The sequence below is a fragment of the Monodelphis domestica genome, chromosome 8, assembly GCF_027887165.1.
Source record: "Monodelphis domestica isolate mMonDom1 chromosome 8, mMonDom1.pri, whole genome shotgun sequence".
Taxonomy (NCBI): domain Eukaryota; kingdom Metazoa; phylum Chordata; class Mammalia; order Didelphimorphia; family Didelphidae; genus Monodelphis; species Monodelphis domestica.
Genome location: NC_077234.1, coordinates 111,373,410 through 111,399,906, shown reverse-complemented (window position 1 = coordinate 111,399,906; position 26,497 = coordinate 111,373,410).

Genomic DNA, 26,497 nt, shown 5'->3' with positions numbered 1-26,497 from the left:
GGATTCTAATCCACTCTGCTATTTGCTTGTGTTTTATGGGTGAGTTCATACCATTCACATTTAGAGTTATGAGTACCAGGTGTGTATTTCCCAGCATTTTGATTTCTACTTCTAGTCTTGCTTTTTCTTCTTTCACTATTTCCTTCTACACCAATGTTTTGTTTTTAATCAGTGCCTCTAATTCCTACCCTTATTTTACTTCCCTTTCTACCCCCTCCCTTCTTATTCCCCCCTTATTTTCTTTACAGTCTTTTTAAACTACCCCCACCCTCTCCCTCCCTTTTACTGCTTCCCTCTCAACCAGTCCTTCTGTTAACTTTCTACTTCCCTATAGGGTACAAATCAATTCACTACCCCAATGGATTGGATTGTTCTTCCCACTTTGAGCCAATTTCAATGCATGTAATAGTTGCTTTCTGGAATATCATATTCCATGCCTTTTGGTCCTTCAGTGTAGATGCAGCCAGATCCTGTTATCCTCACTGTGGTTCCATGGTATCTGAATGACTTCTTTTTACCAGCTTGTAATAGTTTTTCCTTGGTCTGATATTTCTTGAATTTGGCTATAACATTCCTGGGTATTGTCAGTTGGGGATTAAGTATAGAAGGTGATCTGTGGATTCTTTCAGTCTATACATTTCCCTCTTGTTCTAGAATATTTGGGTAGTTTTTTGGTTAATTTCCTCTAGTATGATGCCCAGGCTTTATCTTTTGCATTGGTCTTCTGGTAGACCAATGATTCTTTAATTATCTCTCCTGGAACCATTTTCTAAATCTTCTATTTTGTGAATGAGGTGCTTCATATTTTCCTCAATTTTTTCATTCTTTTGTTTTTGTCTTATAGTGTCCTGCTGCATTGTGAAGTCACTTGTTTCTAGTTGTTGTATTCTGGTTCTTAAATACTGGATTTCATCCCTGGCTTTTTGATCATACTTCTCTTTCTGGTCTGATTTTCTTTGGAGGTCATCTGTCATCTTCTTTGCCTCACCTTTCATCTCTTTTACCTCATCTTTCACCTTCTTTGTCTCATTTTTCATCTCCTTTGCCTCATTTTCATGCTGGTTTATTTGGGCTTTCAAGACACTATTTTCTTGTTTTAGTTCAAGTGCCTCTGTTTCTAGATGACTTATCTTAGTTTTTAAGTTTTTTTCCCAGTTGTCTTCAGCCTCTCTTAATTATGTTTTGAATTTTATTTTGAGTTTTTCCAGAGCCTGTATCCAATTTGCTGGGTTTTCTGTTTTTTGTTTGTTTGGTTTTTTTTTTGCTTGGTGTTCCCTCTTTCTTTTCTATTCTGTTTGCTCTTTGTTCATTGCCTGTATAGAAGTTGTCTTTGTAACTTCTTTATTCTTTTTCTGTTGTTTGTTCATATTTACCCCTTCTTCACTCCCTGCAGTTGCCTGAGCTGTTGCTCCTCTCATTTTTTTTGTGGTTTTGGTCTTTTCTTTCCAACTTCATCATTGGAGTTTTGTCAGTAAATCTCTTAGTGCAGTTTGTGGGGGAGTGGTGTTGGAGCTTGAGCTTCCCTGCCCTCTGGAGACTGAGATGGGATTAAGTCCAGCTGTCTGTGGGGGAGGGGTTTTGGAACTTGAGTTTCCTTGTCCTCTGAAGGCTTTGATTGGATGAAGTCCAGCTGGGTTTCTGGATGTTCCCTGAGGCCAAAACCTCAGGAAAGGGGGGAGCAGGATATGGAGTGTCTCCACTTTTGCAACTGCTGCCTGCTCTGAGCTCTGCATTTCTTCTCTATTTGCTTCCCCTCTGCTAGTGTTGGATGCTCTGAGCCTGGCACAGTTTTGCCCGCAAGTTACTCCCTCCAGACCAGTGCCTATGCCTACCCAGAGGTTCCAGCTACTGCTGAAGGCTTAGTGCTCTTGGTGGGGGAGGGGTCCCAGGACCTTCCTTCTTCCTTCCTCTTAAACCAGAGTGTTCTCGAATTCTGGCTTTTGGGGCATACCTTTTAAGTTGATTCTAGCAGGAGGATTCCTTTGCTCTGATTTGTTGTTAGGTTTGATTTTCAGTCCCCTGGGAGAATTTTTAGTTTGGAATTTGTAAGGAAGGGTTTTCAGAGGTCTGAAAGTTTTCTGCCTCTATGCTGCCATCTTAACTCCCCCTCCTCAAGATACTATTTTAGAAGAGACAAACTTTACATAATTGTTCATGTTTGGAATTGACCTTTTCCCATTTTTCTTACCAACATGAAAACTTTGTTTGACAATGATCAGAGAGCAGAAATAAATGGTCCCATGTAAAAGTTTTCCTTTCCTATCTTTGATGGTGTGGGGAAAAATCAATTTTTTTTTAAATACAAGGGACTGGAGTCAAATCCTAATTTAGATACATTACTATGTGACCTTGAGCAAGTCATTCAATCAACTGTGCTGCTTTGTATTCTATCTATAAAATATATTGTAATGAAATAAATGATCTTTAAGTTTCCCAGTTCTAAATTTAGGATCTAGTATGTTATACAAATTGCATAACCAGTAGCTGGAAAACACAGTCAAACTTTACCAACTAACCTTAAATGCCAAATTCTATTTCTGCCTTTTGGTCAGTTCTCTCTAGTCCAAAGTAAGTGGCTTATCATCTGGGTCATTTATTTACTACTTAATCATAAACTGTCATGGGATGTCATTTAGTATTGTAATGTTATTTTGTATTCTTAATTAGTCTTTCATAATAGTTTCATTTTTCAATATCTTGTTTAGGAAGTGAGACAGAAGAGTAGGTGGAATGTTGGGTCTAATGCATGAAAAATGAGTTCATAATCCTACTTTATACATTATAAACTTTGTGGCTCTGTGAAAGTCACATAATACTTACTTTTAGTTTTCTTATTTGTAAAATTAGGAGGTAAGAACTCATGAATTCTAAATTCCGTCTTAACTTTAAATCTATGGTTTATTATTATTTAATTTTCTTCTTTTGGGAACCAAATCAGTCTGCAGAATTGGCATTTGAATACTCTTCTTCCTATCTGTGATTGGCCAAGTGGACAGGGGGCACTTAGTGAAGTGAAGAAGTCTATGAGAAGTATGTGAGATAATGCTCCTGAAAATGGTTTTGAGGATTTCAGATTAAAAGATGATATTGAAAAATCTTCCCTTTGATGATCATGTTGTCACTATTCCTGTCTATATTTCAGTAAGTATAGGATGATCCAACTAAGAATTGCAGGAATTTGCCCTCCTCCTCAATCTTTAACATTTGGCAAACATCTTTCCCCCTGTGTTAGAGACAGAAGGCTAAGACCTAATGGAGGCCAAAGAGTAAATGATCCATTCCCCATTCTCACTCAACTCAAGTAATTGGTTACCACTGCTTAATTTGCAGATTTCTGATTGAAATCCTAGGCTCTAAAATGTTAAATGAGCTTGAACAAAAGATGGCTGAGCTCCTACTGTCTTTAGATGTCAAGAAATTTAAACTCTATTAGTTTCTGAATGCTTTTACTTTTATTATCTAAGGTAAAGCACATTTTTAATAAAAAAATAATACATAACACAAGAGGATTATGTCATATTCACAGATAATTTGAAATATTATACCAATGTAATTTAAAGAAAAATTCCTTCTTCATAATACTATGTTGATAAAAGTTCAATGAATAATTAATTGATAAGGCTTCTACACTGTGGAAAACTCTCCAGATTTCCAAAGGCAGAAAAGAAATCCTACAAAAGTTATTGTGTTGGCTTGTTTTAGTTAGAGAAGTACACAGACAGTATGCTTGCTCAATTAAAATAAAAAAAATCTTTAAGATGATCTTAGGGTTGGGAAATTCTAACCTAGTAATATTGCTAAATTACTAGGGATGGGAAAAAAGGGGGACTTGTTAAATGGGAGAAATACTTAATTTAATACATGTATTGTTGCAACTAAGAATTTTAGTTTTGAAAAAAAATGTTATCTACCTTATTTATTTATAGCTTTTAAAACCTCTTGTATTGTCTGTTTCTGTAGCCATCACATATTTTGATTTGAATTCATTATAGAAATGCAAGACTAATATTGAAATATATGTCCTTTACTCATAATGTCATTTGAATTACATCTGTTTTTTTTCAAAGTATATTATTTTATCTTTTGGATAGGTCCATAAAGAATGAGATTTATGTCAGGTGTCTATTAAATGGTAGTTATTACTTAATAAAATGCTTAATAATCGATTCACTCATACTCTGTCAATTTACTTTGGATTATGCTTATTTGATACTTGTATCACCCCAGTAAAAGATAATCTCCCAAAGAAATTCATTCATCATTTTTCCTATATCCTCATTATATTACAATGCCTTGAACAGGCTAAGTATTACAAATACACAACAAACAATAGTGAGAGATTATACTAACCTTATATTTTACAGAAATAATTTACAGAACTATAGCTCCAGGCTGTTGGAATAAAAAAGTCTCTATTTGATAAAAATTGCTGGTACTACCGGAAAGTGTTTAGCAGAAACCAACTATGGACCAATATCTTACAGCATTCACTAAGATCAAAATGGATCCATGACCTAGACCTAAAAGGAGATAACATAAACAATTTAGAATAGGGAATATGCTACCTATCATATTTATGTATATGGGAGGAATTATGAGTAAATAAGAGATGGTGATCATTGTGAGATATAAAATGGACAATTTTGCATGAATTAAATTGAAAATATTTTGTAAAAATAAAGAATATATGTTGCCAATATTAGAAGGAAAGTAGAAAATTGGGAAATTTTTTCATAAACAGTGTCTCAAATAGAGACCTGGGCTTTAGAGATTTTCTTTTATTTTTTTTTATTCTTTTGAATTTTTAAATTTTTAAGTTCTGTCTCGATACATTAGCTTCCATTTATCTACTTCCTATTTCTCAGGAGCTGTTTTCTTTTTTTGAGGCTTTATATTTCATTTTTAGAGAGTTATCTTCCTGCTTTTGGTTTTGTAAAGTGAGTAGTGTTAGGCAAAAGTTGTACACAGTAACAAAATGAAGTATGATGATCAACTATGAATAGCTTAACTATTGTCAGCAATGAAAGGATCTAGGACAACTTCAAGGGACTCATGATGAAAAAGTCTATCTGCTCTAGAAAAAAAAAAACTAAAGAAGTTGGAATTGTTGGAATGGATGTAAATGGAGGGGAGAGATAGAACACACAAGAGGAGAGATGATTGACAGATGGAGAGATGGAATGCACAGAGAGGAGGCTGGGAAGTTTTCAAGGGAGGACGAGAGGAGATTCCTGAACCCTGGAGGAGAGTGAAGGAGGATCCTGAACTCTGGTGTGAAATTGATCATCTCAACAAATAGCCTGAAGTGTCCCAAAGTGATTGCTGTGACTGATATAAAATCAATCATCTCAAAGATCTTTTTGTGAACCTTTGATGGTCTGACAAGACTCTAAAGATTGACCCAAGCAGGAGTTTATCCTAGGAGGGCAGTCTGTGTGTCTGACCAGAAGAATCAGCTATCTCTGCTAGCTCTCAAGACTCAAACTTATACTTAGGTACTTAGTGATATTATATTAGGAGAAGAAGAATTTCCTAGTAGGACTGATCCTTGTTGATGGCTAAAACTGAGGACTCAAGACCAGGCTGAAGGGATTAGCATAGGGATATCCTTAATACCTCTTTCCTGTACCTTTTCCTTACTTGTCTCAGTAATAAACCACTGCTATTTCATATTAAACGTAGTCAGGTAAGTCTTTGAATTATATCAAAGAGATAGAGGGTGATAGGGTGCTGTAGGGTGTCAGTTCTAACAGATTGTTTAAGCAAAATTCCAAGGTTCATCACCATTGCTAACAGCATGATGCCTGATATGTATCAGAAAGACATCTAGGGGTGCCTGACATTTCTCTAAGAACAAGCAAGCAAACTATCTATACTTTACTCTTTAGTTTTCTTTATCTGAATACTGGATCCTCTCTCTCCCTGTACTTGATTTCCATCACAGGGACACACCCTTGAGACTCTTTGGTTAGTGAGAAAGACAACCCATACATCATCAAGCCTAGGTTACAAATAATGTCAAGATAAGGGGTTTTATTTCTCATCTTACAGAATGCAGATAGAAGCATACCATTCTTCACTTTATTTCCTTCGTGAATTTATCTAGTGTAAGTGTCTACTTTCACAACATAATGGACATGGCCATATAGATAGATACATATATATATATATATACATACATATATACATACATATATATACATATACATATATATATTATATAAGAACACATGTACAATCTTTATCATATTATCAGCCATTTTGGGAAAGGGGAGGGTATGAGCAATAAGGAGATAACATGGGTCTCAAAATGTCAGAAAATGGTTACTAGAAATTATACCAAAATTCAATTTGGAAAAGAAAAACCTTAAAAAAGCCTTGCCTTAAAAAATGACTAACCATGGACCAATGGTCAAATCATTTATCTAAAAATGAGAATAATGATACTACTTATTTCACAAGGTAGCTGTGAGAATCAAAGAATGTAAGAAGTTCTGCTAATACTCAAATTTTTTATTACTGGATGAAGACTTGAAGATTGGAAAGATTAAAATTTTTGGTCTTAACTGTTTTGTAGAAACTTTTGGGGAAAAGGTACTTAAGTCAGAGTACAGGGAACTAAAATTATTAGAGATTAATTGAAACAGGATTGGGGAAAGGGAAGAGAACAGAAAAAAAATTGAAAATACAATAATTGCAGAACAGATCTGAGGGCTCCACAATATGGGATGTGTATGCTCATACAGCAGATGCTTACATTAATAGTAAATTATACATGATCAAAAATTAATGGTGATATAATAAGGATATTGTAGCATACCAGGCATGTTGGCATCTGGGAAGTATGGTTGATGTATTAGATACTTAATCAGATCAGTTAATGATCAAGATATAGACAGTACTAAGGGCAGGAGAATTCCTGAGCCTAAGCCACAAAGGCTTAGCTGTCACCTTGTCAAACCTCATTCCTCTGAAAAGCACATGTCATGTGAATCCCCACCTCCTCTGATCTTGTCATTGTCTATTCAACCAATGTTAAGACCTACGTGTTGTGTTACATATTCATTGATCACCTCTCAATCCACAAGAAATGCTGGGGTGCTATTCTTCCTCTTGATTCCTGCAACCTTGGAGTTCTTCCTTCTATCTCTTTTTATCTTTTGTAGTGCCACTCTTGGCAACATGCTTTCTATCTCGGAATTCTTACTTCCACCTGTTCTCTTATTTCTCATATTTTCCTTTAATTAATTTTCAAAGGAATGTGGTTTGACAAGGTGAGGGCTAAGCCTTTGTGGCTTAGGCTCAGGAATTCTCCTGTGCTTAGAACTGTCTATACATTGATCATTAACTGATTTGATCAAGTATCTAATACATCAACCATACTTCCCAGATACCAACATGCCTGATATGCTACAGATATAGTGACTTGAGGAAAGGATTGTGTGTTACTTGCTGGAGTAAATCACATGTATGTGAATATATACCTATATATATATTTGTAAAACCATATATGTTGGTATGTATATCTGGGTACTATACACAAAAACACATAGTCATATATAAATACACAATTACATGCATACTCACATATGTCTCAATCATGGGTTGTAAATGTTAGAGGATAAATTTTAACTCCTACCTTCCCTGTGTCTAAGGTAAGATCACTTTCCATTCTGTTATGCTGCCAGAAAAAAAACAAAATAAAGCAAAACAAAACAAATTTAGTATGAGATGCTACACATAAAGATCTTTATCATACAAAATAAGTTGTGAAAGGGGAATAATAAAAGATCAAAGTGCTCTAAAAGTTCAGAAGTGCAAAAGATGATAGATCCATATTGTCAGAGAATTGTCTTGTGTAATCTTTGTCTCTCATTTAGACATCACACAGTTCTCTTATTGGAATCAATACTTAATGAATGTTTCTTTCATTTAATTTACACTGGATATATGGTTTTCTGTCCAGTTTCTATCTCTTCCATCTATTTCCACATCCTTATCAGCATTTTTAATCTTTATGGGCATTCCTTTGACCATAACATTTCCCATTAAAAATTATGTCTCCCTATGGCAAGAACCAACCTTTTTATTTTAGGAATCAGATGCCAGGGTTTCCTTAATCTGGTAGTCCAATCCTAATAAACATATATTCACTTACGGTCTATCAGTTTTCAAAATCTGTGCTAAGCAATAGGGATGCTCATAAAATGTAAGACCCATTTTGTTGTCAGGGGGGTTATTAAACATAATATGCAAAATAATTTAGGAAAAAAGATGATATCTTCTTTATTACTTAAATGGACAATTATTCTTATGTGGGAGAAAGTAATTATTTAATTTTGTTTCCCTTTTGTTCTATAATTTGTTTTTAACTATCAAATTATTTGAGTTAAAGGCTTATTTAAAGAATAATAGTTGTTGTACCATATCAGGAGTGTGAGAATATTGAAAAATTTACAAAATTAAAAATGTAATAAATGTTTCTACAGTTTAATGGACTGATGACTTTGCTATTTAACAGCCCAGACCCAATGAAATTGATGGCTAAGCAGGGAGACCTTGGAACAGACATAATGATGAAGCCTTGTCTTTAGTATATAAAATTGGATAATTATGAAGAATCATTGAAGGCAAAACATTGTCAAGATATTAAGGATGACTTTGAGCTGTGACTACATAAATCAGTCATATTACTACTGATTTTCAGAATTTCTAACAGCAGATATAAGTGGAAACTGCTGATTAGAATATAGATACATCGTAGTTTTTGTGTGTTCAAGTGATGTACTTCACCAAATTGTGTGCACAGGTCTCCAAAATTCAAATTTTAGCACTTTGATGTAAATGGGGGGAATTAATTAATGTACTAATGCTTATTTGATTAAAATAGCCTTTGAACTTTCTAATTACAATGCCAAGCAGCATGATTACTACTCCATCTTTCTGACTTTCACCATATTAGGAACCTTCAACATTTCAGAATTCCTCTTTCTTCCTCTGTTGCTAGGAAATTTTCTTTTCTTGATCCTAAATGTTAAGACTCAACAGTCTTCCCTGAGGGAACATGCAGGCTTAAGTAAGAGCCCAAGTGTAAATTCAATTAGACAATTTCAAGCACTACTTGCATGATCCAACAACAAAGGAGGATTCCATCCAAAAAAGTCTGATTTTTACAAGTCTGTTCCTGAACTACCAAGAGAGGAAAGTTTTATTTCTCGTGAAATAGACATGGAAGACTACTCTCCTATGTCTAGATGGAAAGGCTCCTCTCTTTTGTTGTGGAATGTATGGCTAAGCCTCCCTCCCCTGCTTCCTCTTGTGAAGCCCTGTTCTCTCCTATCCCTTCTCCCACCCCACTACCAACCCTAGGCCCGAAGAAACCTCATCTTCCTACCATACTGGTTCCTTCCTGTATTGCCTTGGTATCTACATAGACAATTCCAAAGAAACCATGATGATTAAACAATTCCTATGAATTATTTTCCCCTTAAGGGAAGTGCCCACAATAGGACACAATGGGGATCTTTTAACATTAAAACAGCATACACCTTTCACACCCCATTATATAAAGGAATTAAAGCATGATACCCCAAGTTATGAAGGAGAATCAATAGTGGCAATAAAAAAAGATGGCAAATATTTTTTTTCTAATATGACCCTTCTTATAAAGATGTTGAAACATTGCTCCAGACCTTTCTAATGTAATGTAGAGGACTAAGATCATCTCTCATGTTTATAAAGTCTGAGGGCACAATGCAGCATAGTGGCCATCTCAGGATCCTCAATGGGAATATGACTCCCAAAGATTATTTACAATTATATTGTGCTAGGGAGGCCATTCTCAAAGCAATGTGAAAATGACCCAAAATGTGGGTGCATGGACCAAATATGAATGCCTTATACAAATGGATGATGGGACACCCTCCTAATCCATGGATAGGTTCATTGAGCTGAGAGGTAGATACCTGGATCTGTCCTTTCTACTGAAAGGGATAATAGGAAAATAAGGTTATAATTTGTCAACAACTGTTTCAGAGTGGTCTAAGATTACTTTAAAATGCCTTGCCAATATGGCCTGAGATGGATCTTGAAGAGTTGAGGAGAACTGCTGTTTATTTCAAAGGATTCACAAGTTTCTGGAGTTGTCACCCATTTTAGTAAATGACTTAGGAAGTCTCTTACTTTATGTTAAGTAGAGGTGTTTTAGTTTTTGGTTGATTAACTTAAAAATAGACAAAGAGAATAAAGAATTCTCTTTCTCAGATGTAAGCCTCCATATATATCTATATCTATATCATCTATATCTATATCTATATCTATATCTATATCTATATCTATATCTATATCTATATCTATATAAAATTTTGCATGCTTTTCCTAAATTTGGGGCCATCTCCTTTTGGAAATAATGTGTGTTGGTAGATTAAATTCAAGAGATCATAATCCCCCAGGTCTTTCATTAAAAATACTGGATCCACAATATTTATGAGCCCTACATATTTGAAATATACATTGACTTTTCAGGAAAATATTAGCCCAAAGATAAATATTCATCATTGTTCAATCAGTCAATATTAATTAATCACATACTATGTACTAGGCACTGTGATAAAAGATAGAGACTTTTTAAAAAGATGAAAAACACAGTACTTGCCCTCAAGGAACTTATGATCTAATGGAAGAGACAATGCCCAGTAAGTATATGGAAAGCAAGCAATACAAAGGATAAATTATAAATAATTAATAGATAGACACTAGAATTAAGAGGGGCTGGGGAGGACTTCTGCAAAAATATTTGAGATTTTAATTAATACTTAAAGGAAGAAATTGGATCATGTGATCAACAAGATATTAGACTAATTTTTTTCTCTAATCCCCATGAGGAAGCAAACCATTAAGGACAAAAATTTTTGCACCAAAAATAAAACTGCAGTTTTTTATGTTGCCTGGGTGACCTGAATAAAAAGAATAATCAAAAAGAAAACAGCAAGTTATGTTACCTTACCAGGCATTCACTTAATATCCTTCTCCTTCTCCTGTCCTTTCAACATGTACACACTTACAGTATCTTCTTGGTTATACTAGAAAACCCAAAGAAACAAGAGAGGCTTTTATTAAAACCATCATTGAACCCTGTCCCCCAGGCCACCCCTTATTTCTTCCTAGTGTCAAAAAAATCCAGGCACCAAGCAGTAAGGGGTTGTTAAGTCCCAAACAGCTAGTTGACCATAGTCCTTTTAAGAGCAAAATCCTGCCTGGGTCTGCACCATGGGAACATCATGAGAAAGTTCTGAGCAGCTGGTGCTAGGGAAAGCAAATTCTGAAGAGCCTTAACAAAACCAGAGAATTAAGCAATAAGAATAGGACAAGTCACCAGAACCAAACATTTTATAGGTGGAGAGTTCAATTGAACCCAAAGGAAAGAACAGTTTCCAGCTGGGCCTATTTATAATCAAGCAAAGGTTAGTTGATGCAGACATAAACTGAATAAACAATATTGTCAGCTTTGGATAAATCTACAGAAGGATAAGTAGAAATCAAACAAATTTCTGGAGAAATTAGTTTTTAAAGATTTACAGAATTATCTGTATTTATTCTCTATCAACCTAATCAGAGAAGTTTGATATCAAGTCTTCCTCATCCCTCCCCCAGGCCAAATACCATGAGAATCACTTTTGGGGTATACAGGGATTTCTATAAACAGTAATTTAAGTATTAACTATTAAAGATTTCCTTCCTGTGTTCTGTTCTCATTCTTAGGTTAATTGCTGGATATTTTTATTTTTTTTGGCAGAGTTGCTGAATCATTTTAATTATCATCACCAACATCATTGTCTTCAAGAATAATAAATAGAAATTACATTATTAATTTTGTGTTTTAAAGATTCAAAGGTATTTATTAAATTGGAGAGAACCAAGAGTTTTTTTGCTTCATATGAACATTGAGTATCAGTAAGAATATCATAAAAATGTTTACATTTAATTAATATGATAATATGATTAATGAACTTTATAACCTATGAAGTATGGTTTTTTATAGAAAGAATATGAAAAGATAGATCATTTCTTAATGAAGATGGAGTTTGTATTATTAAAATTAAAACTGTCCTCAGGCAGAGTTTGAAAGATAGGTATTGTTAGACATAAAGGGCTAAATTTGTACCCCAAATCATGAGAAAGTCATTTGACTAGACGATATGCTCATTGATGTGTCAAAGAAAATTGCCTGATTTTTAACTAATGGTTCTGAAATGAGCTTTTAAGATCTTGTTACATGGTGATATATTCTATAGCATTGAATATGACTAGAGATCATTTAAAAATTGGTCATATATTTTTAAACACTCTAGGATCACATAATAATAAGGAAGGCATACTAGAAAACATATACCTGAAAGTTCTCCAAGATCTCTTATAATCTCTAAACTGGTAAAACTAAGGGACCTAAGTGTAATAGGAACAAATTAAAAACTGAATATAAAATCTAGGAAAAAGGCAACAATTAATTCAGTCTTCTTTTTTAAGTGCTAATTTATGTTCTTTTTTATTTTAGAACTCTAACTATTATTTCTTAGTAATTTGAATTCCTGCATGAGAAAATTCCTTAATGCATGGTCATGTCTACCCTGAAACTGGGAACCTTTACTTTAAGTAAATCCAACTAAATAGAAAATTATCAAAATACAGGAGAAGGTATTTTATACTTATTTGGTTTGCTTTTTCTGCTAATATATTCACAAAATTTAGTTTTACTTTCAAAATATCACTTTCCAATAACAGTCCTATTGGAATCAGGAAGTATTCAAATTACTAAAAGACTGCTATACTAGCTGTTCATTTTCAAAGCAAGGAAGTTATAGATATATGCTTCACTTTGGTCACATGGTGACTCTGTGAACTTAGGAAATTCACCTACTCTCTATGTGGCACAAGCAACTATTTAACAGTAAAATTGCAGAAAAGATATTGACTTTATCTTCATGGGTAGAGGGAGTGTTCTAATCTGGAAGTTATGACAGAAGAAGGTGCTCATACTTCAGTTATTATTAAGCCAAGTTATTGGTCAAAAGGATAAACAAAATGATGTTTACAAATATTCTTCTTGCTCTATGATATGATAAGGAACAATTGCTGAAAGATTAACTTAAACATTTCTATTCTTTTTTATTTTAATGTTATTTATTTTATTAAATATTTTAAATTTACAGTACAGATGTTTGAATATCATTCCAAAAAAAGCCTCTTACCTTCTATCTTAGAATAAGAACAAGTATCAGTTCCAAGGCAGAAAAGTGTAGTTATAAGCAACTGAATTTAAGTGACTTTCCTGAGTCACACAGCTATAAAATTTTTGAGTTCAAATTTGAATTCAGATGCTCCTGACTCTACTCCTGGCACTCTTAATAAGCCATCTAGCCATCCCAAACAATAATTTTAAAACGTTTTGACTTCCAACTCATCTCATTCCCTCATATCACTTCTCTGCACTTTGATAGGGCAGGCAATATGATATTGATTAGACATGTGAAGTCTTGAAAGACATATTTCCATATCAGCCATATTGCAAAAGACAATATATGCATACATATAAAAAAGAAAATTAAAATATTTTCTTCGAATTGCACTCAGAGTTCATCACTTATCTCTCTTAAAGTAGAAAGCATTATTTTTTTTATCATGAGTCCTTTGGAATTGCTTTAGATTATTGTTTTGATTAGAGTAATTATTTCTTTCCCCATTGCTGCTCTTACTATGTAAAATATTCACCAGTTTCTACTCATCTCACTTTTCATCAGATCATATAAGCCTTCCTAGATTTTTTGGAAACCATGCTACTTGTCAGTTCTAAGAGCACAATAGTACTCTATAATTAACATATATGAAAATTTTGTTAATCCATTTCTCAATTCATTGGCATCCCTTCAATTTCCTATTTACCAATGCAAAATTAGCTGATGTAATTTAAAACAAACTAGTCCCTTTCCCCTGATTTTTCCTTTTCTTTGTTCTCTTTGGAATCTAGACTTCATAGTGGTATTGCTGGGTTGAAGAATATCTATAGTTTTATAAACTTTTATGTATATTCCAAATAATTCTCCAGAATATTTGGACTAATTCACCACTCTACCCACAGTATATTACTGTACCAATTTTCCACATCCTACCCAACATTCGTCATTTTCTTTTGCTGTCATGTTTACAGTCTGATTGATATAAGGTAGTGTCTGAATTATTTTAATTTGGATTTCTCTAAGGCTTAGAGTCTTAGCAATAGTGTTGTAGATTTTTCATGTGACTATTGACACCTTTAATTTCTTCTTCTGAAAACTGCCTGTTCACATCCATTATTCATTTATTATTTGGGAAATGTTTTGCATTGTAAGATAATTTTATTCATTAAAAAGCTTATTAGATTGATAAATGTTGTTTTAATATTACAATTATTTCAAATGTATTCCTTTATATAGTGAGCCACGTCTTATAATATTTTCTAAAGAAAGAGAAAAAAAATCCATGAAAACCAAATGATAGATCAGTTGTATTAGACAGCAAATGTGATATCCCATAGTGTTCTGCAAAGAAGTGTTAGGATGCATGAATTTTCTCAACTATTATTTGAGATCAAGTTTTGGCATAATAATTATATAGTTTTCAGTTTCAATGTTTCTTTTTCTTTTTATTGTTGAAGTCATTATACACATTGTCATCTTGATTCTACTTTTTTCACTCTGAATAATTTCATGTCTTCACAACTCTGAATTCATTATAATTGCCATTTCTTACAACTTAATAATTTTTCATTACATTCAAAAATAATGATTCTTTTAACCAGGACTCGATTTGTGGTTATATGCTTCATTATTCCAAATTCTTTGTTACCAAAACAATGTTAGTTTGGGGTATATATAAAATTTCCTTCTTTCTTTAATCTCCTCCTACTATGTCTAACAAAAATATAATTGGATAAAATATGTAGTGATTTCAGTGACATTTTTACATAATTCAAAATTATTTCAAGAATATTTGAATAAGTCTACAACTCTGCCTCTCTTTCCTTCATATATTTATTCCTAAACTAAGAGTGAGTATGATTTGCATATATTTATTAACAATTTGAGCAATCTTACCTATAGGTTTAGTAACTCAAGGTGTACTTTTGAAAATAAAGTTCTCCATTTTAGTCACTTATCTGCTAAGGAATAGTTCTCTGTCTCATATACCTTTGTTAATTATCTATAATCTCAATGCCATAATTTAAATATTAAATCCTTATTAGATTTATTTAATTTTATAGGTGTTTCCCATGACACTTTGTTAGCCTAAATTTCTTGATTTGGGGTACCTAAAGACTTTTTAATTCCATGTTATCTATTGCATAATTATATTGCATAAAAAGAAGCATGAATTAGTTTTAGTTCATTAGTGTATTATCATTATGCTATAAAGGTAACCTGATGCTGCCATTAACAGTCACCATAGTCTAGACAAATCCAGAATCCCTTTTCTCAATCTCTGTATCTGATAGTGATAATCACTCTATATCAGTGGTTCTCAACCTTCCTAGTGCTGTGACCCCATAATACAGTTCCTCATGTTGCGGTGACCCCAAACCAAAAAATTATTTTGGTGGCTACTTCAAAACTGTAATTTTGCTACAGTTATGATTCAGAATGTAAATACCTGATATGCATTATGTATTCTCATTGCTACAAATCAAACATAACTTAAACATAGTGATTAATCACAAAAACAATATTTAATTATATGTTGAAAAATATTAATCCAGCAGGAGGCAGCCTGAGTGCTAGGGCAGGAGGTAAGTCCTGCTTGGGTAGGGGGTCCACAGACGCTACCTTCTTCTTCCTGTTGTCTCCTTACAGCTTGAGCTGAGGCTTCACTTTGCTGGGGTTACTCGGCTCCATTACATGCTCCAGGAGTTCCAGGACTCATTCTTAACCCCTCCAGAGCCAACTACCAGGTGTTCTCTCTGGGTCTCTGTTTGAGTCTGGTCTCCAGGCAACAGGGTAAATCCATCACCCCTCATAGGGGGAGGGCTGCTGATAGGTAACTAATATTAGTACAATGTGTGAGCAGCAGGATCCCTGTTCTTTCTGAGATCTTGCTGTAAAGTAGCTGATTTCTCAGCGACTAAAGCCATCTGAAGTATGTATTTTCTGATGGCTTTAGGAGACCCCTGTGTTTTGGTTGTTTGACCCCCACCAGGGTCAAGACCCACAGATTGAGAACCACTGCTCTATATAGACATGTATAGTCAAGGAAGACATGCTATCAGCCTGATGGTGAATATGACCTAATAATCATTGGAATTTCAGAAAAGGATGGTTTATCTCCCTGCCCCCCATAAATATAATATTCCCAGCTACAATAAGCAACATGTATATCTCTAGTATATAGGAGCTCGGTGGATAAGGTTAGTCATTATTCTATTGTTTTCATTTAGGGAAAGGGAATAGAGATCCTACTATGCCTATGTTCTGTAACTACTAAGAATATCAATCATAACCAATCGCTTTGAAAAGGAAAATGGATAAAAGCAAGAAAATTGGAAAGATGGTCTAAGTGTTGATCTTTTGGTCAGTGGGGAATGTGAATGTGAATGGGAATGAAATTATCTTAGGAACATATTTTTGGTAATGAGATAGTGTACAGATATTTGGGGAAACAAAATTTATAAATACATCCAAACCTTTGTTACCTTTTTTCTTTTTATAATTCAAGTGTGAATGATCTAAGGAATTAATTTTCCTATGATAACCTATGATTTATTTATTTTTAAAAGTGATGTCTAGTTACTCCAAAATTTAAGATGGCAAAAGAATAATGTTGAATATTAATGGAAGTATTTTCAGCCTTAAAATGATATATACACAGTAGAATCAATTTTCTCCGAGAGTGTTATGTGCGGTGAAATATAAGCAACATTGAGCCAAACTAAGAGAAAAGTAATATTTGCTCTGTCACATTTAACTCAAAGCTACAAAAAGTTTCTTTTGTGTCTGATCCAAATTAGTCTTGTCACTTTTATCAAAATCTATCAACTTTTTAAAGATGCTGATCAATCTATCTCTTCCATTTTCTTCAGGTAATAAATGTTCATATCAATTATTAGTAAGAAAATGTTAAACTTTTTTTAGCCCAGATTATTTCTCTGTGTTTTGCTTAATCATTTATTATAAGAAATACTACATTCAACAGGTTTTTTTTAATTTTACCTCTGGATAACATTAATGTTTCCTTTTCCTTTAATAAACATTAATGTAGTACTTTAACTTTAAATGGCATTTCACAATATTAAGTTGGTAATCAAACATCAATAGGGAAACTAAACTCAGTTTGTAAACCCTATTGATTTTACTTTTCAAGGTTTTCAGGTGAAGAACAGTAAAAAATTGTGTTCTCAGTTGATGAGTGCTATGCACAAACTTCTATGTGAATTCCAAAAGGGAAAAATATTTAACTTCTTGGTGTAACAAGGAAGACTTTCTAGAAAACTGTGATTTGAGTCACAGTTTTTTCACACTGAGATCAAAATAAAATATAAAATATTATTATCTTTATATTTAACACAGAAAAAAATTTTGAAAAATTTTCCAAGATCATACAGCAAATGAATGAATGAATGAATCATAGAATATTTCTAAACACAATATATGTCATAGTTTCTGTTCTCAAGACATTCACATTCTAACTGGTAAATAAAATAGGAGGTTCACTTTCACAAGAAAAATTCAAAGGGTTCATACAGTGATTATATTCTGTTAACAAAGCCCCAAGGTTATAGTAAGATGGAAGTGTCAAGGTTTTGGAGGACATTGAAATTAGGTAGTAGGTAATTCTTCAAAGATTTTAGCAGACAACAAAAGGCCATTCCATAATGCCTTAATTGAAGATGTAATTTTGGTGAATGAAGTACCTCTACAATTCCTGATTTTTAAAAATATCCTTAACTCAGTATAAATTTATGAAATGTTGGAATGTTGCAGTCTTTCTATAAGCACTTTTAAATACTTAATAATTTGAAAATTGTCATGTCAGAAAATATAGAAGGAAAATAGCAATAACACAAACTTCAGGAATTTTGATACTTTACTTGAATAAGTAAATATATTAGAATTGTTTAATTACTGCTTGCATATATTTGATTACTATCTTAGAAATTTGATTCAGTTTCCCTTTATTAAACTTTATAAATATTAATGAAAATTCATATAGCTATCAAGTGCTATTTTTATTACTTAACTCCTTAATTATATTGTTTAAGTCTTCTGTGTGCACTGATGCACCATTACTTCTGTGATATTCTACTTTTATTAGTGATGAGAGTGAAACCATGACATTTCATCTCTCACATCACTACCAAATATGTTAGAAGACACAAAAGCATATTTCCTATGAAGTTGGAAAAATGTTTGAATGGGGACAAATACATATAGAAGAAAATCACCATGAAAAATAACAAAATTTTCAAGCCATTCAGGGATAAATTTTCAAAATAGTCCAAAGAATGAGGATTCAAAATGACAGGAAATATTTGCATATACTATTATTGTCTAAAATTCACATAAACATCAATGATCAATCCAAACATGTACTTATATCTATTCTACATATTCTTTACAGGAATAGCGACTAAATATAATGATAATATCTTGTAAAAATTTAAGAAGGCAACATATTAGTTCATGAACAATTTTCTATCGCATATTGTATCTTCATCATCACACTAGTAACTGATAGGTAAAGAAAATAGAAAATATAATTGTTATTATTTTGTTTATTAATAAAAATACAAAATTGACTTTCTGTAATCCTCCTTTATCATAGCAATCAAATAACTTTTACAATTACACAATCAATCTCCAGATCTGACCACTGAGTGAACTTTGTTCAATAAAATTCTAGTCATTATAATCAAGTAAAGCATAGGAAAGAGAGACATTTACTTCACCACATCAAAGGAGCATAAAAATCACCTTTGGAGGAACAGATGGACTCCCAAGTATTCCCCAGTATCCCACAGAGGCGAAGGTACGTGGGGTTTGAACATTTCCACACTACAATAAGAAGGAGGAAAAGCTTGCACAGAAACATGAACTGAGCCACCCTTCCCCCATCACTTCCCCCACCAATCCAGTGTGAGCTACAGGAGCGCTCTCTGGGACAGCGAGTGAGTGGGGAACGTCTCTGGGGGGGCACTCCAGGGTCCTTAGGATCTGGGGACTGCCAGGAAAAAAACATCTCAGGGCTCTTTCACAGGAGAATCCTACACTGAGCACAGGCCATGGAGTCTTACTCGGGGAGGTTGCACTGAGCATCTGGGTGGAGCTAAACACCAGAGGCAGGTAACACGCTGATTATCTGGGAGGAGCTGAATACCTGGGCACTTTGGCTGTGATCAAGGGCCCAGAGCTCTAAGAAACCTCAGAGTCTGTGAAGAACTAGTCTGAGGCAATATAAATTCACATAAAACCCGCCCATATCACCCAGACCCCAGACCAAAAAGGAAAGGGGAATAAAACCACCAAAGGGATGGCTCACATGGCCCAAAATCAAGCCTCCAGGAAGAAAGGGAAAAAGGTGATTATTGAAAAATTTTATGGTGGAAGTACCCAAGGAAAAGAAGAGAAAGAGGATGAAATCCAAAAAAAATATCAGAACATGCCTCCCAAAATGGAAACTATCAACAATCTCTGGAAGATCTCAAACTGGAACTTACCCAAAAGATGGAAACCTGGAAAGAAAAATGGGAGAAAGAGATCAGCAGTCTGACAGATAAGACTGCACAATTGGAAAAAGAGCTTGAAGCATCTAATAGAAGGGCAGACAAAGCTGAAAAGCAAAACTAGGCCTTAACGACCAGAATTAAGCAACTCAAAGAAAGTGAGATCATAAAACAGCAAGAATCAATAAAGTAAACCCAAAAAGTTAATGAATTAGAAGAAGACATAAAATATCTCACTGAAAAGGTCACAGGCTTGGAAAACAGAGGGAGAAGAGACAATCTCCGAATTATCCTTCTCCCAGAAAAACCAGAGATAAACAATAAACTCGATATTATTCTACAGGAGATTATAAAAGAAAATTGCCCCCATGTTCTGGAGCAAGGGGGCAAAACAGAAATAGAAAGGGTTCATAGAACACCCTCTATACTAAATCCCCAAAAGACAACCCCTAGGAATGGAATTGTCAAATTCAAGAGCTTCCAAGAAAAAGAGAAAATCCTACAAGAAGCCAAGAAGAGGAGCTTCAGATATAGGGGGGCTCACATAAGGATCACACACGACTTAGCGGCTAACACACTAAGAGACCACAAAGCATGGAACACGATATGTAGAAAGGCAAGAGAGCTGGGTCTCCAACCAAGAATCAACTACCCAGCAAAACTGACTATATACTTCCAGGGGAAAGTATGGGCATTCAACAAAATAGAAGATTTCCAAGCATTTGATAAGAAAAGACCAGAATTTAGTGGAAAATTTGATATCCAAGCACAGAAAGCAAGAGAAACATGAAAAGGTAAATATGAAAGAAAGGGAAAAGGAGATAAATCTTATCTTTTTCTTTAAGTCAAACTCTCTTCTATAAGGACGACATTTACATCAAATTATATATATTAATATGTGGGGAAAATATATTGTGTAACTCTCAAAATTGTATGCATCATAAGAGTAGTTAGAAGAAACGTGCATAGGCAATGATTGGGGCATTAAGAAGATTTGGAGAAAGTGGGGGCAAAGAAAGGAAAAGGGAGGGGAGGAACCATCAATAACACTAAGATTTAATTCAAGAAAGAGGGGGGACTTAATACAATAAACTTTTCCATATAAAGATACACATGGGAAGGGGAGGGGAAGAACTCTCATATGAGGAGAGGAAGAGAGTGTGAAGTGGAATTACTTAAACCTTACTCTCAGTGAAATCAAATCTGAGAGGGAAGAACATCTAGATCCAGTGGGATCCTGAATTCTATCTTATCCATTAGGGCAAGAAAGAAAGGAAATTAAGGAAAGGGAGTGGGGAGGGAGTATAAAAAGGGAGGGAAGGAGAGGGATGAGGGAAAGGGAGCATAAAAATGGAGGGGCTAGAAAGGGAAGCATCTCAAGGGAGGAGACTAGAGGGACTGACCTAAAGTAAATCACTGGTTCAAAAGGAGATAGCTAAAGAAGAAAGGTCTGAACTAGGGGAAGATATCAAAATGCCAGCGAATCCACAAATGACAATCATAACTTTGAATGTGAATGGGATGAACTCACCCATAAAACGTAGACAAATAGCAGATTGGATTCGAACCCCAAACCCTACCATTTGTTGTCTTCAAGAAACACATATGAGTCGGGTTGACACTCACAAGGTTAAAATTAAAGGTTGGAGTAAGACCTTTCAGGCCTGAACTGATAGAAAGAAGGCAGGAGTTGCAATCATGATATCTGACACAGCCAAAGCAAAAATAGACCTGATTAAAAGGGATAGGGAAGGTAAATATATTCTGTTGAAAGGGAGTATAGACAATGAGGAAATATCACTAATCAACATGTATGCACCAAATGGTATAGCATCCAAATTTCTAATGGAGAAACTAGGAGAATAGAAGGAGGAAATAGACAGTAAAACCATATTAGTGGGAGACTTAAAACAACCACTATCAAATTTAGATAAATCAAACCAAAAAATAAACAAGAAAGAGGTAAAAGAGGTGAATGAAATCTTAGAAAAATTAGAGTTAAAAGACATATGGAGAAAAATAAATAGGGACAAAAAAGGAATACATCTTCTTTTCAGCACCACATGCTGAAAAGGAATACATCTTCTTTTCAGCACATTCACAAAAATAGATCATACACTAGGTCACAGAAACATGGCACTCAAATGCAGAAAAGCAGAAATAATAGATGCAGACTCTTCAGATCACAAGGCAATAAAAATATTGATCAGTAAGGGTACATGGAGAGCCAAATCAAAAATTAATTAGAAATTAAATAATTTGATACTCCAAAATCAGTTAGTTAGAGAAGAAATCATAGAAACAATTAATAATTTCATTGAGGAAAATGACAATGGGGAGACATCCTTTCAAACCTTATGGGATGCAGCCAAGGCAGTACTCAGAGGAAAATTCATATACCTGAGTGCATATATTTACAAATTAGGGAGGACAGAGATCAATAAATTGGAAATGCAAATAAAAAATTGAGAGTGAACAAATTAAAACCCCCCAGAAGAAAACCAAACTAGAGATACTAAAAATTAAGGGAGAAATTAATAAAATCGAAAGTGATAGAACTATTGCACTAATAAGCAAGAGTAGAAGTTGGTACTTTGAAAGAACAGACAAAATAGACAAAGTACTGGTCAATCTAATTTAAAAAAGGAAAGAAGAAAAGCTAATTAACAGCATCAAGGATGAAAAGGGGGACCTCACCTCCAAAGAAGAGAAAATTAAGGCAATCATTAAAAACTACTTTGCCCAACTATATGGCAATAAACATACCAACCTAGATGATTTGGATGAATATTTACAAACATATAAATTGCATAGAGTAACAGAAGAAGAAATAGATTTCTTAAATAATCCCATATCAGAAAAAAAATCCAGCAGGCCATAAAAGAATTTCCTAAGAAAAAATCCCCAGGGCCTGATGGATTCACCAGTGAATTCTATCAAAAATTCAAAGAACAGCTAACCCCAATACTATACAAACTATTTGACATAATAAGCAAAGAGGGAGTTCTACCAAATTCCTTTTATGACACAAACATAGTGCTGATCCTAATGCCAGACAGGCCAAAAACAGAGAAAGAAATTGTAGAACAATCTCCCTAATGAAGAAAATGCAAAAATCTCAAATTGGCTACTAGCAAAAAGACTCCAGCAAGTGATCAGAAGGGTCATCCACCATGATCAATAGGATTTATACCAGGGATGCAGGTCTGGTTCAATATTAGGAAAACTATCCACATAATTGACCACATCAACAAGCAAACCAACAAGAACCACATGATTATCCCAATAGATGCAGAAAAAACCTTTGATAAAATACAACACCCATTCCTACTAAAAACGCTAGAAAACATAGGAATAGAAGGGTCTTTCCTAAAAATAATAAACAGTATATATCTAAAACCATCAACTAATATCATCTGCAATGGGGATAAACTAAATCCATTCCCATTAAGATCTGGAGTGAAACAAGGATGCCCATTATCACCTCTATTATTTGACATTGTATTAGAAACACTAGCAGTAGCAATTAGAGAAGAAAAAGAAATTGAAGGCATTAAAATAGGCAAGGAGGAGACCAAATTATCTCTCTTTGCAGATGACATGATGGTCTACTTAAAGAATCTTAGAGATTCAACCAAAAAGCTAATTGAAATAATCAACAACTTTAGCAAAGTTGCAGGATACAAAATAAACCCACATAAATCATCAGCATTTCTATATAATTCCAGCACAGCTCAGTAGCAAGAACTAGAAAGAGAAATCCCATTCAAAATTACCTTAGACAAAATAAAATACTTAGGAATCTATCTCCTGAGACAAACACAGGAACTATATGAACTCAACTACAAAACACTTTCCACACAACTAAAACTAGACTTGAACAATTGGAAGAACATTAACTGCTCATGGGTAGGACAAGCCAATATAATAAAAATGACCATCCTACCCAAACTCATCTATCTCTTTAGTGCCATACCCATGGAACTTCCAAAAAAATTTTTACTGATTTAGAAAAAAACCATAACAAAGTTCATTTGGAAGAACAAAAGATCAAGGATATCCAGGGAAATAATGAAAAAAAATACAAAGGAAGGGGGCCTTGCAGTCCCAGATCTCAGACTATATTATAAAGCAGCGGGCATCAAAACAATATGGTCCTGGCTAAGAGACAGAAAGGAGGATCAGTAGAATAGCCTGGGGGCAAGTGACCTCATCAAGACAGTGTATGACAAACCCAAAGATCCCAGCTTTTGGGACAAAAATCCACTATTTCATAAAAACTGCTGGGGAAATTGGAGGAGAGTGTGAGAAAGATTAGGTTTAGATCAACACCTCATACCCTACACCTAGGTAAATTCAAAGTGGGTGAATGACTTGAACATAAAGAAGGAAACTATAAGAAAATTAGTCGAACACAGAATAGCATACATGTCAGTCCTTTGGGAAGGGAAAGACTTCAAAACCAAGCAAGACTTAGAAAGAGTTACAAAATGCAAAATAGATAATCTGGACTACATCAAATTAAAAAGTTTTTGTACAAACAAAACCAATGTAACCAAAATCAGAAGGGTAGCAACAAATTGGGTAACAATCTTCATAAAAAACTCTGACAAAGGTTTAATTACTCAAATTTATAAAGAACTAAATCAATTGTACAAAAAATCAAGCCATTCTCCAATTGATAAATGGGCAAGGGACATGATCAGTTCTCAGCCAAAGAAATCAAAATTATTAATAAGCACATGAAAAAGTGCTTTACATCTCTTATAGTCAGAGAGATGCAAATCAAAAGAACTCTGAGGTATCACCTCACACCTAGCAGAATGGCTAACATGACAGCTATGGAAAGTAATGAATGCTGGAGGGGATGTGGCAAAGTGGGGACACTAATTCATTGCTGGTGGAGTTGTGAATTGATCCAGCCATTCTGGAGGGCAATTTGGAACTATGTCCATATGGTGATAAAAGACTGTCTGCCCTTTGATCCAGCTATCGCACTGCTGGGTTTGTACCCCAAAGAGATAATAAGGAAAAAGTCTAGTACAAGAATATTCATAGCTGCACTCTTTGCGGTGGCCAAAAATTGGAAAACAAGGGGATGCCCATCAATTGGGGAATGGCTGAACAAATTGTGGTATATGTTGGTGTTGGAATACTATTGTGCTAAAAGAAATAATAAAGTAGAGGAATTCCATGGAGACTGGAACAACCTCCAGGAAGTGATGCAGAGAGAATGGAGCAGAACCATGAAAACATTGTACACTGAGACTGATAAATTGTGGTACAATCGAAGGTGATGGACTTCTCCATTAGTGGCAATGCAATGTCCCTGAACAATCTGCAGGGATCTAAAAAAATACTATCCACAAGCAGAGGATAAACTGTGGGAGTAAAAACACCGATGAAAAGCAACTGCTTGACTACAGGGGTTGAGAGGATATGACTGAGGAGAGACTCTAAATGAACACTCTAATGCAAATACCAACAACAGGGAAATGGGTTCCAGTCAAGAACACAGGTGATAACCATTGGAATCATGAATCGGCTATGGGAGAGGGAAAGGTGTTGGGAGGGGTGGGTGGGGAGGAAAAGAAAATAATCTTTGTTTCCAGGGAATAATGTTTGAAAATGACCTAATAAAATAATGTTTAAAATTAAAAAAGAAAAAAGAATTTATTTCCTTTTAAATATTAGGTTTTTTTTTTTTGGTTCTCTTCATTTATAATATTATTCTGAAAAGAGCTCCAAAGCCTATACGAGTTTACAAGACAATGAGATGATCAGTAAAATTGAAAAAAAAATAAAAAGCTATTTTTTTGTGTGTGTAAAGCATCAAGAATTCATGCCCTCTCTTAGGGCATAAATGGAAAGCTATAGACACAGGGCAAAAAGACAGGGTTATCTTCTATTCTTTAATAAAAGAGAGAAAACTAAAAAAACCATGAGATTACATTTTAATGAAGTATCAAAACAGAGAGAAAACTATTTTTGTCATTCGGTTGAATATATGTGATCACTAAGAAATAGAAATTTTGTAAACAATTTGCCCTTCTGCGCATTTTCTATGTATACACACACACATACGCACACACACAATATTATTTAAACTACTACAAATTGTATATTTTCTATGCAGTCACTGATAGTGAATTATTAGGCAAGGCTTCCAAACTAACATGTTATTTTATTTTAGTCTTATAATAACAATGTCAGAAAATGTTATTATTATTATACTTTTATACATGAATCAAGTAAGCCTAGATACATTTAATGACTTGCCTAGTATTACTAAGTTAGTAAATGTTTGAATCAAGATTTGAAATCAATTTACCTTGCCCTTAATTAATTAATTAATGAGTCCAGCCCTTAATTCCACTCTATTGCATAAATGGCTAAATCCCATTACCTTTGGGAAAAGTACTGAAATTTGATGTTATTTACATAAAAAAGATTAACATATTTAAACAACATATTTAACATATTTAAACTTACAGTTCATAGAGTATTCATATTGACTGGCAAGTTTGTATATCAGTTATTTCCCTGATAAAAAATAAGCTCCTCATTGGTAGGGGTCATCATTCTTACATGGTCAGTATTTTCTAATTCATGGCAATGTGCCCAGAAGATTCTTGGCATGAAATATTTCAATGCATAAATTTCAATTGCATAAATCTATATAAATTTGACCAATTTTCATTTATTCAGAATGCATACCCTCTATTCACAAGAATAATGTTAGAGTTTATTAAA